At 49.6% G+C, this 14,785-nt stretch overlaps 1 protein-coding gene across 1 annotated transcript in view; it reads left to right on the top strand.

Moving 5' to 3' along the window:
* The window catches only part of LOC148443017 (usherin-like), a gene marked incomplete at its 5' end in the record, with an annotated part of 186,711 nt that overhangs the window by 97,272 nt on the left and 74,654 nt on the right, over positions 1-14,785 (top strand). The window lies entirely within an intron of this gene.

Raw genomic sequence — 14,785 nt, 5'->3', positions numbered from 1 at the left:
GCAATAATATGTATCTGTACAAGGAAGTGTATGTGATATCACCAGCGAAGGTGCAACAACATGTATCTGTACAAGGTAGTGTATGTGATATCACCAGCAGAGGTGCAATAATATGTATCTGTACAAGGAAGTGTATGTAATATCACCAGCAGAGGTGCAATAACATGTATCTGTACAGGGAAGTGTATGTAACAGCAAAGATGCAATAACATGTATCTGTACAGGGAAGTGTATGTAATATCACCAGCAGAGGTGCAATAACATGTATCTGTACAGGGAAGTGTATGTAACAGCAAAGATGCAATAACATGCATCTGTACAGGGAAGTGTATGTAACAGCAAAGATGCAATAACATGTATCTGTACAGGGAAGTGTATGTAACAGCAAAGATGCAATAACATGCATCTGTAAAGGGAAGTGTATGTAACAGCAAAGATGCAATAACATGTATCTGTACAGGGAAGTGTAAGTAACAGCAAAGATGCAATAATATGTATCTGTACAAGGAAGTGTATGTTATATCACCAGCAGAGGTGCAATAACATGTATCTGTACAAGGTAGTGTATGTAATATCACCAGCAGAGGTGCAATAACATGCATCTGTACAAGGAAGTGTATGTGATATCACCAGCAAAGATGCAATAACATGTATCTGTACAAGGAAGTGTATGTTATATCACCAGCAGAGGTGCAATAACATGTATCTGTACAAGGTAGTGTATGTAATATCACCAGCAGAGGTGCAATAACATGTATCTGTACAAGGAAGTGTATGTGATATCACCAGCAAAGATGCAATAACATGTATCTGTACAAGGAAGTGTATGTTATATCACCAGCAGAGGTGCAATAACATGTATCTGTACAAGGTAGTGTATGTAATATCACCAGCAGAGGTGCAATAACATGTATCTGTACAAGGAAGTGTATGTGATATCACCAGCAGAGGTGCAATAATGTGTATCTGTACAGGGAAGTGTATGTAATATCACCAGCAGAGGTGCAATAACATGTATCTGTACAGGGAAGTGTATGTAACAGCAAAGATGCAATAACATGTATCTGTACAGGGAAGTGTATGTAATATCACCAGCAGAGGTGCAATAACATGTATCTGTACAGGGAAGTGTATGTAACAGCAAAGATGCAATAACATGCATCTGTACAGGGAAGTGTATCACCAGTGAAGGTTCAATAACATGTATCTGTACAATGAAGTGTATATAATAACAAGGAGAATGGTGGGTAGTCAATATTAGTGACCATAGCCAAGGCCCAGGGGCACCTGGCAGGGGCCCGGGTCCGTACCGGTACCCCGTCTTTCATCACAGCAGCCCAGCACACACTGCCGCGGCTCTCGGCGTGCCTGGCCATAGCAAGAACGCATAGTGCCTAATTTTTAGTCAGGCGCTCAGTTACTGTACGTGAACACCCACATTGCATGTGACTTAGATTTAGGCTCATAGAGTCTGGTGCTGAGGTGAATGTGCGCCTGTTTGCAGATCGTGTCCTGTGTCATTCTAACGCTGCGCATGCTCTGGAACCCGAATATTTGTTGAGGATTTCATCACTATCAATCATATTCTATACTAATAACCACTTAGCCTACATACTGTATAACACACGGAGTCTTGTCTTCTATGAAAATGTTGTCACAAAGAAGGGGCTGAGAGTGAGAGGTGACAATATAGGACTGCACCGATACCTGAGCACCAGGCACATGTCACAGTCCACTACCACTCTCTAAGGCCCCTCCCTCATGGTTTGTGACCTGACCTATCCCAGTCAGTATTCCGCAACCACCTCCTGCGTCACATGCAACCACGCCAATCAAACAAAACTTAACACACCAACCAGCACCCAACAAGGGGCAGGACGGGTGGGAAGTCTGACCTCTCACTGTATCAGCAACACTGCTTATATAGCCTATGTTACCACCTCCCCTAGGGATCCCAATGGCTGACATACAGCCATGCTAGAAAGACTCCTGGAAACTGTTGGAAATGATGTGTGTACAGAGTTCTGTAGGGACAGACCAGTGGAGAACTCACACTATGAACAGCCCAGTTACTTACCCAGTGGTGTTGTTGTTTGAAGTATAGTACAGTAGGTACAGCCGTACTCACTGTTACATGTACACTGGCAATGGAGCAGAGCTTGCACTGAGTGGGGTTCTATATGGCTCCCCAGCCAGTGACTGTACGTAAGTAGTGGTGCAGGTTGCTGGAACAGCTGTATATGCAGGTATTAATCAGGTTCTCATTAGGAGCTAAGTATAAGACTACTGTCTCCCACCATGTCACTCTTACACAGTACAAACAAGATGTACCCGGCACATGCTCAGTAATGATCACGGTGGCCATCTTGGGAAAGGACATGAAGCCTCCCCGGTGGGTCAGGAAGACTGGGGTCTGTGCAGTTGTCACTTCATCCAATGTTCATGGTCACCAAAGTATAATATGCCACTGGGAATGCCCACCATGGTCTATAATGCCAGTGACAATGCCTCACCTGCTTCTAACATGTAATCAGTAATCATAGCCAGCAAGATGTAATACTGTATGTCAGGAATGATGCAATAATCTGATGACTGACGCGTTTCTCCACCTCTTCACTCAGAGGCGGAGTAACGTTCCAGCTTTTGGATCTTGCGTTTTGCTAATAGAGGTTGTATGTGCAATCTGTACAACGTGAGCTGGGACAACATATTCTCATCACCATAGTCACAGGCAACTCTGGTTTAGGCTCTCTGTGCTGCATACTTGGTAATCACCAGCAGCAGGGAGCAAGTATATGTATACAGTATGTATCACCTAAACGGCAAATACTGTGTGCATGAACTTATCCTGTGATTCACATTGGTGGATTTCCCTTTAATATACATATTACATGTGGATTAGAACCATATGAATACAGGCATTAAGACTTTGTTGCTTTTCTTAGCCTTGTTGGAAGAATAAGGAGTCTGGGAGACAAGTTATAACAATAAGATCAGTTTCTTGTCTATTTCCTGAGGTGTCTTCCGCTTGTTACACTTCACAGAAAACAAAAAAAGGAAGAAAAGAGAGAATTTATTATTATTGTTTGAGTTCTGTGCGGAATCTAACCTTTCTCTTGTACTATTACACCTCACAGAAAGCCTGGTCCAATAACGAGCCCGGGTCTGGGTTTTGTACCTGCTGCGTGGCTCTCTTGGTGCCCCTGGGTAAACCCATATACTCGTATATGCATATATTAGTGTGCCAAGATGGAAACAACCGGAGGATGTAGACATTGACCTGCATAGGTCTGTCTATGTAGCTTTATTGTTAATCTTGCAGTCTTCTGATTTATTAGGAACCAATGATCTCACTGAGGACTATCCTGACGACCATTTTGTGAGCAGAAATGGATCTTTCGCCAGCGCATCTTATGGGAATGAGAAGCCGGCGTTATCGTGGATGCCAATTCTGTCCATAAAAGAGCTGCCACCGAGTGCACCAGAAGCATCGCCGCTCCCTAGTCACTGTACAGGCTCCATTTTTCTGCCCATGGATTCAGCTCACAAAATGGCTGCTTCCACTGTTGGCAGAGATGAGGGCAATGAAGCCAAATGCTAATTGGGTACACAACCCCCTCAGCAAAGTGGCCACCAAGAAATACAACAAGGTTCCCTAGCTTTGCGCACCCCAGCCTGGAGATTGCGTTATTTGCCATTCAAGGGCTTGTTACAGAGCAAATCATACACCGATGACTAATTTTTTATGGTTCACGGACGTCTAAAGTGAAACTCAGCAGCTGTTCAGGACAAGTGACCATTCTAACAGCTATATTATAACCTCCTAATAGAGAGGGAATTGCAGTAGAGCACGGGGTTAGCAGTGATTATCGGCAGGTGAGTGCTTTATTGAAGTTGAAAAACCATTAACATTGATAGAGTAATTATTTCAACTTCAGAGTAATTACCTTGATGGGTGATAACCGCTTCAGCGTTCCGCGGTGCGACCGGCCCACGCCGGTGTCAGCTCTCAAAGCCAAAGAAAATATTACTACAAAACTGCTATGTTTGAATTAGTAAATTCCCTGTAAGAATGCTTTGCAATAAAATAAAATTATTTCAGCCTCAGCAAGTTAATTTGCCACTTTATTCCTAACATAAATCCGGCGTTTTACGTCCTCATCTCTCCCTATTTTGCATTTAGCGCACCGGTTTAACCCACTGTTAAAATATTTATTTAAGATGCAACGGCTGAGCATCAATAATTTACACGCAATTGTTATTGTATCACTGTAGGTTTAGGCGGCCTCGCTGCTTCACAGATTGTGTGACAAGGTGGGGTAACCCTGTAATAGCTGGAAAGCGCCTAGGCGACGGATTAGACGCTGTACAAATATGAGGGACAATAACCCTTTCTGCAAAAATAGAGAACAAATCATTTACCGTACTGGTCATTGTAAAAATAAAAAATGACAATAAGCCAGCTTGGGAACAGAGAAAATAAATAAATAATAATTATATATATATATATATTCATTTTTTTTGATAATATGAAGACACAAAGTAGCTGCTTTCTGCACTATTTTATGATCACTGGGCCTGATTCAGTAAGGATTGCTATTGCGATTGAAATAGCGATTATGCACGCACATCAACTGCGATAGTATGCTAATCCTCTGCGATCGCTATGCCATTGCAGCACTACATAAGGACGCCCACCTTACCTTACACACATCCGTAATGTATAGCAAGACTGAGAAACCATCGGTACAATCGAGCACCATCACAGCTTACAATAAGGACTTTGCCTAATGAAAACCAATATAATGAGTCCAAATGACAGTAATAACTCACTTATGACTCGTGAGGGTTTGATACATCTCCCCTCCCCCATCCCCGGAGTTTCATTGTCACCCTTTTTGCTAAGGAAGGTCAGTTATGCACAACAGACCCGTGAAAGGTACAGAAACAGGGGCAATTTCAGGCAGAAAGTCCTATTTCTTGCGTCTCATTAGAAGTAATGTGCACAGACAGAACACATTAGATATTGACACATAACATGAGCTTAGATTATTTTTATCTGGTTAAAGTGGACCATAACACCCCCCCCCCCACTCACACACACACACACACTCACACACACACTCACACACACACACACACACACACACACACACACACACACACACACACACTCACACACACACACACTCACACACACACACACACACACACACACACTCACACACACACACACACACACACACACACACATTAGTCTCAACTTGCGCTGAGACAAAGGACTCTATTTATTAACATTATTTTGACTAAAATAAAGTGATAAAGGCTGTTTTGTGTTGTCACACCCTTTTCACATTATTTTAGTATCACCTATAGTTATTACAGGGCAATTGGAGTAGAATTCGTAAAATTCTACTCCAACCCCTAAGTATCACTTATTTTTCGTAATCAGATCGATTTCCCATAATTGTAATGGGAAATGTGATCCGACCAGAGTTACTAAAAATAAAATGTGAAGAAAATACCAGGGGAAGCCCTGTGATAATAACGTCACCTGGAGGTGGCGTTATCCAGGGTCTCCCCTGGTTACCGGGCTCCTACTCTGCTCTAACGGGGAGAGCAGAGCCCAGAGCCGGCCTCAGTGATCAGCTGTGTGGCCTAAACAGATCCCACACTGATCACTGCTACACACACCACACGCTGATCACTGCTACACACACCACACACTGATCACTGCTACACACACCACACGCTGATCACTGCTACACACACCACACACTGATCACTGCTACACACACCACACGCTGATCTCTGCTACACACACCACACGCTGATCACTGCTACACACACCACACGCTGATCACTGCTACACACACCACACGCTGATCACTGCTACACCCACCACACGCTGATCACTGCTACACAGACCACACGCTGATCACTGCTACACACACCACACGCTGATCTCTGCTAAACACACCACACGCTGATCACTGCTACACACACCACACGCTGATCACTGCTACACACACCACACGCTGATCACTGCTACACACACACCACACGCTGATCACTGCTACACACACCACACGCTGATCACTGCTACACACACCACACGCTGATCACTGCTACACAGACCACACACTGATCACTGCTACACCCACCACACGCTGATCACTGCTACACACACCACACGCTGATCACTGCTACACACACCACACACTGATCACTGCTACACACACCACACGCTGATCACTGCTACACACACCACACACTGATCACTGCTACACACACCACACGCTGATCTCTGCTACACACACCACACGCTGATCACTGCTACACACACCACACGCTGATCACTGCTACACACACCACACGCTGATCACTGCTACACCCACCACACGCTGATCACTGCTACACAGACCACACGCTGATCACTGCTACACACACCACACGCTGATCTCTGCTAAACACACCACACGCTGATCACTGCTACACACACCACACGCTGATCACTGCTACACACACCACACGCTGATCACTGCTACACACACACCACACGCTGATCACTGCTACACACACCACACGCTGATCACTGCTACACACACCACACGCTGATCACTGCTACACAGACCACACACTGATCACTGCTACACCCACCACACGCTGATCACTGCTACACAGACCACACGCTGATCACTGCTACACACACCACACGCTGATCTCTGCTACACACACCACACGCTGATCACTGCTACACACACCACACGCTGATCACTGCTACACACACCGCACGCTGATCACTGCTACACACACCGCACGCTGATCACTGCTACACACACCGCACGCTGATCACTGCTACACACACCACATGCTGATCTCTGATACACACACCACACCCTGATCACTGCTACACACACCACACGCTGATCACTGCTACACACACCACACGCTGATCTCTGCTACACACACCACACGCTGATCTCTGCTACACACACCACACGCTGATCACTGCTACACACACCACACACTGATCACTGCTACACACACCACACGCTGATCTCTGCTACACACACCACACGCTGATCACTGCTACACACACCACACGCTGATCACTGCTACACACACCACACGCTGATCACTGCTACACCCACCACACGCTGATCACTGCTACACAGACCACACGCTGATCACTGCTACACACACCACACGCTGATCTCTGCTAAACACACCACACGCTGATCACTGCTACACACACCACACGCTGATCACTGCTACACACACCACACGCTGATCACTGCTACACACACACCACACGCTGATCACTGCTACACACACCACACGCTGATCACTGCTACACACACCACACGCTGATCACTGCTACACAGACCACACACTGATCACTGCTACACCCACCACACGCTGATCACTGCTACACAGACCACACGCTGATCACTGCTACACACACCACACGCTGATCTCTGCTACACACACCACACGCTGATCACTGCTACACACACCACACGCTGATCACTGCTACACACACCGCACGCTGATCACTGCTACACACACCGCACGCTGATCACTGCTACACACACCGCACGCTGATCACTGCTACACACACCACATGCTGATCTCTGATACACACACCACACCCTGATCACTGCTACACACACCACACGCTGATCACTGCTACACACACCACACGCTGATCTCTGCTACACACACCACACGCTGATCTCTGCTACACACACCACACGCTGATCACTGCTACACACACCACACGCTGATCACTGCTACACACACCACACGCTGATCACTGCTACACCCACCACACGCTGATCTCTGATACACACACCACACCCTGATCACTGCTACACACACCACACGCTGATCACTGCTACACACACCACACGCTGATCTCTGCTACACACACCACACGCTGATCTCTGCTACACACACCACACGCTGATCACTGCTACACACACCACACGCTGATCTCTGCTACACACACCACACGCTGATCTCTGCTACACACACCACACGCTGATCACTGCTACACACACCACACGCTGATCACTGCTACACACACCACACGCTGATCACTGCTACACACACCACACGCTGATCTCTGCTACACACACCACACGCTGATCACTGCTACACACACCACACGCTGATCACTGCTACACACACCACACGCTGATCTCTGCTACACACACCACACGCTGATCACTGCTACACACACCACACGCTGATCACTGCTACACACACCACACGCTGATCACTGCTACACCCACCACACGCTGATCACTGCTACACAGACCACACGCTGATCACTGCTACACACACCACACGCTGATCTCTGCTACACACACCACACGCTGATCACTGCTACACACACCACACGCTGATCACTGCTACACACACCACACGCTGATCACTGCTACACCCACCACACGCTGATCACTGCTACACAGACCACACGCTGATCACTGCTACACACACCACACGCTGATCTCTGCTACACACACCACACGCTGATCACTGCTACACACACCACACGCTGATCACTGCTACACACACCGCACGCTGATCACTGCTACACACACCGCACGCTGATCACTGCTACACACACCGCACGCTGATCACTGCTACACACACCACACGCTGATCTCTGATACACACACCACACCCTGATCACTGCTACACACACCACACGCTGATCACTGCTACACACACCACACGCTGATCTCTGCTACACACACCACACGCTGATCTCTGCTACACACACCACACGCTGATCACTGCTACACACACCACACGCTGATCTCTGCTACACACACCACACGCTGATCTCTGCTACACACACCACACGCTGATCACTGCTACACACACCACACGCTGATCACTGCTACACACACCACACGCTGATCTCTGCTACACACACCACACGCTGATCTCTGCTACACACACCACACGCTGATCACTGCTACACACACCACACGCTGATCTCTGCTACACACACCACACGCTGATCACTGCTACACACACCACACGCTGATCACTGCTACACACACCGCACGCTGATCACTGCTACACACACCGCACGCTGATCACTGCTACACACACCACACGCTGATCACTGCTACACACACCACACGCTGATCTCTGATACACACACCACACCCTGATCACTGCTACACACACCACACGCTGATCACTGCTACACACACCACACGCTGATCACTGCTACACACACCACACGCTGATCTCTGATACACACACCACACGCTGATCACTGCTACACACACCACACGCTGATCACTGCTACACACACCGCACGCTGATCACTGCTACACACACCGCACGCTGATCACTGCTACACACACCGCACGCTGATCACTGCTACACACACCACACGCTGATCTCTGATACACACACCACACCCTGATCACTGCTACACACACCGCACGCTGATCACTGCTACACACACCGCACGCTGATCTCTGCTACACACACCACACGCTGATCACTGCTACACACACCACACGCTGATCTCTGCTACACACACCACACGCTGATCTCTGCTACACACACCACACGCTGATCACTGCTACACACACCACACGCTGATCTCTGCTACACACACCACACGCTGATCTCTGCTACACACACCACACGCTGATCACTGCTACACACACCACACGCTGATCTCTGCTACACACACCACACGCTGATCACTGCTACACACACCACACGCTGATCACTGCTACACACACCGCACGCTGATCACTGCTACACACACCGCACGCTGATCACTGCTACACACACCACACGCTGATCACTGCTACACCCACCACACGCTGATCACTGCTACACAGACCACACGCTGATCACTGCTACACACACCACACGCTGATCACTGCTACACACACCACACGCTGATCTCTGCTACACACACCACACGCTGATCTCTGCTACACACACCACACGCTGATCACTGCTACACACACCACACGCTGATCACTGCTACACCCACCACACGCTGATCACTGCTACACCCACCACACGCTGATCACTGCTACACACACCACACGCTGATCTCTGCTACACACACCGCACGCTGATCTCTGCTACACACACCACACGCTGATCACTGCTACACACACCACACGCTGATCTCTGCTACACACACCACACGCTGATCACTGCTACACACACCACACGCTGATCACTGCTACACACACCACACGCTGATCTCTGCTACACACACCACACGCTGATCACTGCTACACACACCACACGCTGATCACTGCTACACACACCGCACGCTGATCACTGCTACACACACCGCACGCTGATCACTGCTACACCCACCACACGCTGATCACTGCTACACCCACCACACGCTGATCACTGCTACACAGACCACACGCTGATCACTGCTACACACACCACACGCTGATCACTGCTACACACACCACACGCTGATCTCTGCTACACACACCACACGCTGATCTCTGCTACACACACCACACGCTGATCACTGCTACACACACCACACGCTGATCTCTGCTACACACACCACACGCTGATCTCTGCTACACACACCACACGCTGATCACTGCTACACACACCACACGCTGATCTCTGCTACACACACCACACGCTGATCACTGCTACACACACCACACGCTGATCACTGCAATACACACACCGCACGCTGATCACTGCTACACACACCGCACGCTGATCACTGCTACACACACCGCACGCTGATCACTGCTACACCCACCGCACGCTGATCACTGCTACACAGACCACACGCTGATCACTGCTACACACACCACACGCTGATCACTGCTACACACACCACACGCTGATCTCTGCTACACACACCACACGCTGATCACTGCTACACACACCACACGCTGATCACTGCTACACAGACCACACGCTGATCACTGCTACACAGACCACACGCTGATCTCTGCTACACAGACCACACGCTGATCTCTGCTACACAGACCACACGCTGATCACTGCTACACAGACCACACGCTGATCACTGCTACACAGACCACACGCTGGTCTCTGCTACACAGACCACACGCTGATCTCTGCTACACACCCCACACGCTGATCTCTGCTACACAGACCACACGCTGATCTCTGCTACACACACCACACGCTGATCACTGCTACACACACCACACGCTGATCACTGCTACACAGACCACACGCTGGTCTCTGATACACACATCACACGCTGATCTCTGCTACACAGACCACACGCTGATCTCTGCTACACACACCACACGCTGATCTCTGCTACACACACCACACGCTGATCTCTGCTACACACACCACACGCTGATCACTGCTACACACACCACACGCTGATCACTGCTACACACACCACACGCTGATCACTGCTACACACACCACACGCTGATCACTGCTACACACACCACACGCTGATCACTGCTACACAGACCACACGCTGATCACTGCTACACACACCACACGCTGATCACTGCTACACACACCACACGCTGATCACTGCTACACACACCACACACTGATACACTGCTACACACACCACACTCTGATCACTGCTACACAGACCACACACTGATCACTGCTACACAGACCACACACTGATCACTGCTACACACACCACACGCTGATCACTGCTACACAGACCACACGCTGATCACTGCTACACAGACCACACGCTGATCACTGCTACAGACACCACACGCTGATCACTGCTACACACACCACACGCTGATCACTGCTACACACACCACACGCTGATCACTGCTACACAGACCACACGCTGATCTCTGATACACACACCACACGCTGATCACTGCTACACACACCACACCCTGATCACTGCTACACACACCACACGCTGATCACTGCTACACACACCACACGCTGATCACTGCTACACACCCCACACGCTGATCTCTGCTACACAGACCACACGCTGATCACTGCTACACACACCACACGCTGATCACTGCTACACACACCACACGCTGATCACTGCTACAGAGACCACACGCAGATCTCTGCTACACACACCACACGCTGAACACTGCTACACACACCACACGCTGATCACTGCTACACACACCACACTGATCACTGCTACACACACCACACGCTGATCACTGCTACACAGACCACACGCTGATCACTGCTACACACACCACACGCTGATCACTGCTACACACACCACACGCTGATCACTGCTACACACACCACACGCTGATCACTGCTACACACACCACACGCTGATCACTGCTACACAGACCACACGCTGATCACTGCTACACACACCACACGCTGATCACTGCTACACACACCACACGCTGATCACTGCTACACACACCAGACGCTGATCACTGCTACACACACCAGACGCTGATCACTGCTACACACACCAGATGCTGATCACTGCTACACACCCCCTACGCTGATCACTGCTACACACACCACACGCTGATCACTGCTACACACACCACACGCTGATCACTGCTACACACACCACACGCTGATCACTGCTACACACACCACACGCTGATCACTGCTACACACACCACACGCTGATACACTGCTACACAGACCACACGCTGATCACTGCTACACACACCACACACTGATCTCTGCTACACACACCACACGCTGATCACTGCTACACAGACCACACGCTGATCACTGCTACACAGACCACACGCTGATCACTGCTACACACACCACACGCTGATCTCTTATACACACACCACACGCTGATCACTGCTACACACACCACACGCTGATCACTGCTACACACACCACACGCTGATCACTGCTACACACACCACACGCTGATCACTGCTACACAGACCACACGCTGATCACTACTACACACACCACACGCTGATCACTGCTACACACACCACACACTGATCACTGCTACACACACCACACGCTGATCACTGCTACACACACCACACACTGATCACTGCTACACACACCACACGCTGATCACTGCTACACACACCACACGCTGATCACTACTACACACACCACACACTGATACACTGCTACACAGACCACACGCTGATCACTGCTACACACACCACACGCTGATCTCTGCTACACAGACCACACGCTGATCTCTGCTACACACACCACACGCTGATCACTGCTACACAGACCACACGCTGATCTCTGCTACACAGACCACACGCTGATCACTGCTACACAGACCACACGCTGATCACTGCTACACAGACCACACGCTGATCTCTGCTACACAGACCACACGCTGATCTCTGCTACACAGACCACACGCTGATCACTGCTACACAGACCACACGCTGATCACTGCTACACAGACCACACGCTGGTCTCTGATACACACACCACACGCTGATCACTGCTACACAGACCACACGCTGATCTCTGATACACACACCACACGCTGATCACTGCTACACACACCACACCCTGATCACTGCTACACACACCACACGCTGATCACTGCTACACACACCACACGCTGATCACTGCTACACACCCCACACGCTGATCTCTGCTACACAGACCACACGCTGATCACTGCTACACACACCACACGCTGATCACTGCTACACACACCACACGCTGATCACTGCTACACACACCACACGCTGATCACTGCTACACAGACCACACGCTGATCACTGCTACACACACCACACGCTGATCACTGCTACACACACCACACGCTGATCACTGCTACACACACCACACGCTGATACACTGCTACACACACCACACTCTGATCACTGCTACACAGACCACACACTGATCACTGCTACACAGACCACACACTGATCACTGCTACACACAACACACGCTGATCTCTGCTACACACACCACACGCTGATCACTGCTACACAGACCACACGCTGATCACTGCTACACAGACCACACGCTGATCTCTGCTACACACACCACACGCTGATCACTGCTACACACACCACACGCTGATCACTGCTACACACACCACACGCTGATCACTGCTACACACACCACACGCTGATCACTGCTACACACACCACACGCTGATCACTGCTACACAGACCACACGCTGATCACTGCTACACACACCACACCCTGATCACTGCTACACAGACCACACGCTGATCACTGCTACACACACCACACGCTGATCACTGCTACACACCCCACACGCTGATCTCTGCTACACAGACCACACGCTGATCACTGCTACACACACCACACGCTGATCACTGCTACACACACCACACGCTGATCACTGCTACAGAGACCACACGCAGATCTCTGCTACACATACCACTTGCTGATCTCTGCTACACACACCACACGCTGAACACTGCTACACACACCACACGCTGATCACTGCTACACACACCACACTGATCACTGCTACACACACCACACGCTGATCACTGCTACACAGACCACACGCTGATCACTGCTACACACACCACACGCTGATCACTGCTACACACACCACACGCTGATCACTGCTACACACACCACACGCTGATCACTGCTACACAGACCACACGCTGATCACTGCTACACAGACCACACGCTGATCACTGCTACACACACCACACGCTGATCACTGCTACACACACCACACGCTGATCACTGCTACACACACCACACGCTGATCACTGCTACACACACCACACGCTGATCACTGCTACACACACCAGACGCTGATCACTGCTACACACCCCCTACGCTG

Source organism: Taudactylus pleione, unplaced genomic scaffold, assembly GCF_031769625.1.
Source record: "Taudactylus pleione unplaced genomic scaffold, aTauple2 ptg001352l, whole genome shotgun sequence".
Lineage (NCBI taxonomy): Eukaryota > Metazoa > Chordata > Amphibia > Anura > Myobatrachidae > Taudactylus > Taudactylus pleione.
This window is presented reverse-complemented; position numbering and strand designations above follow the sequence as displayed.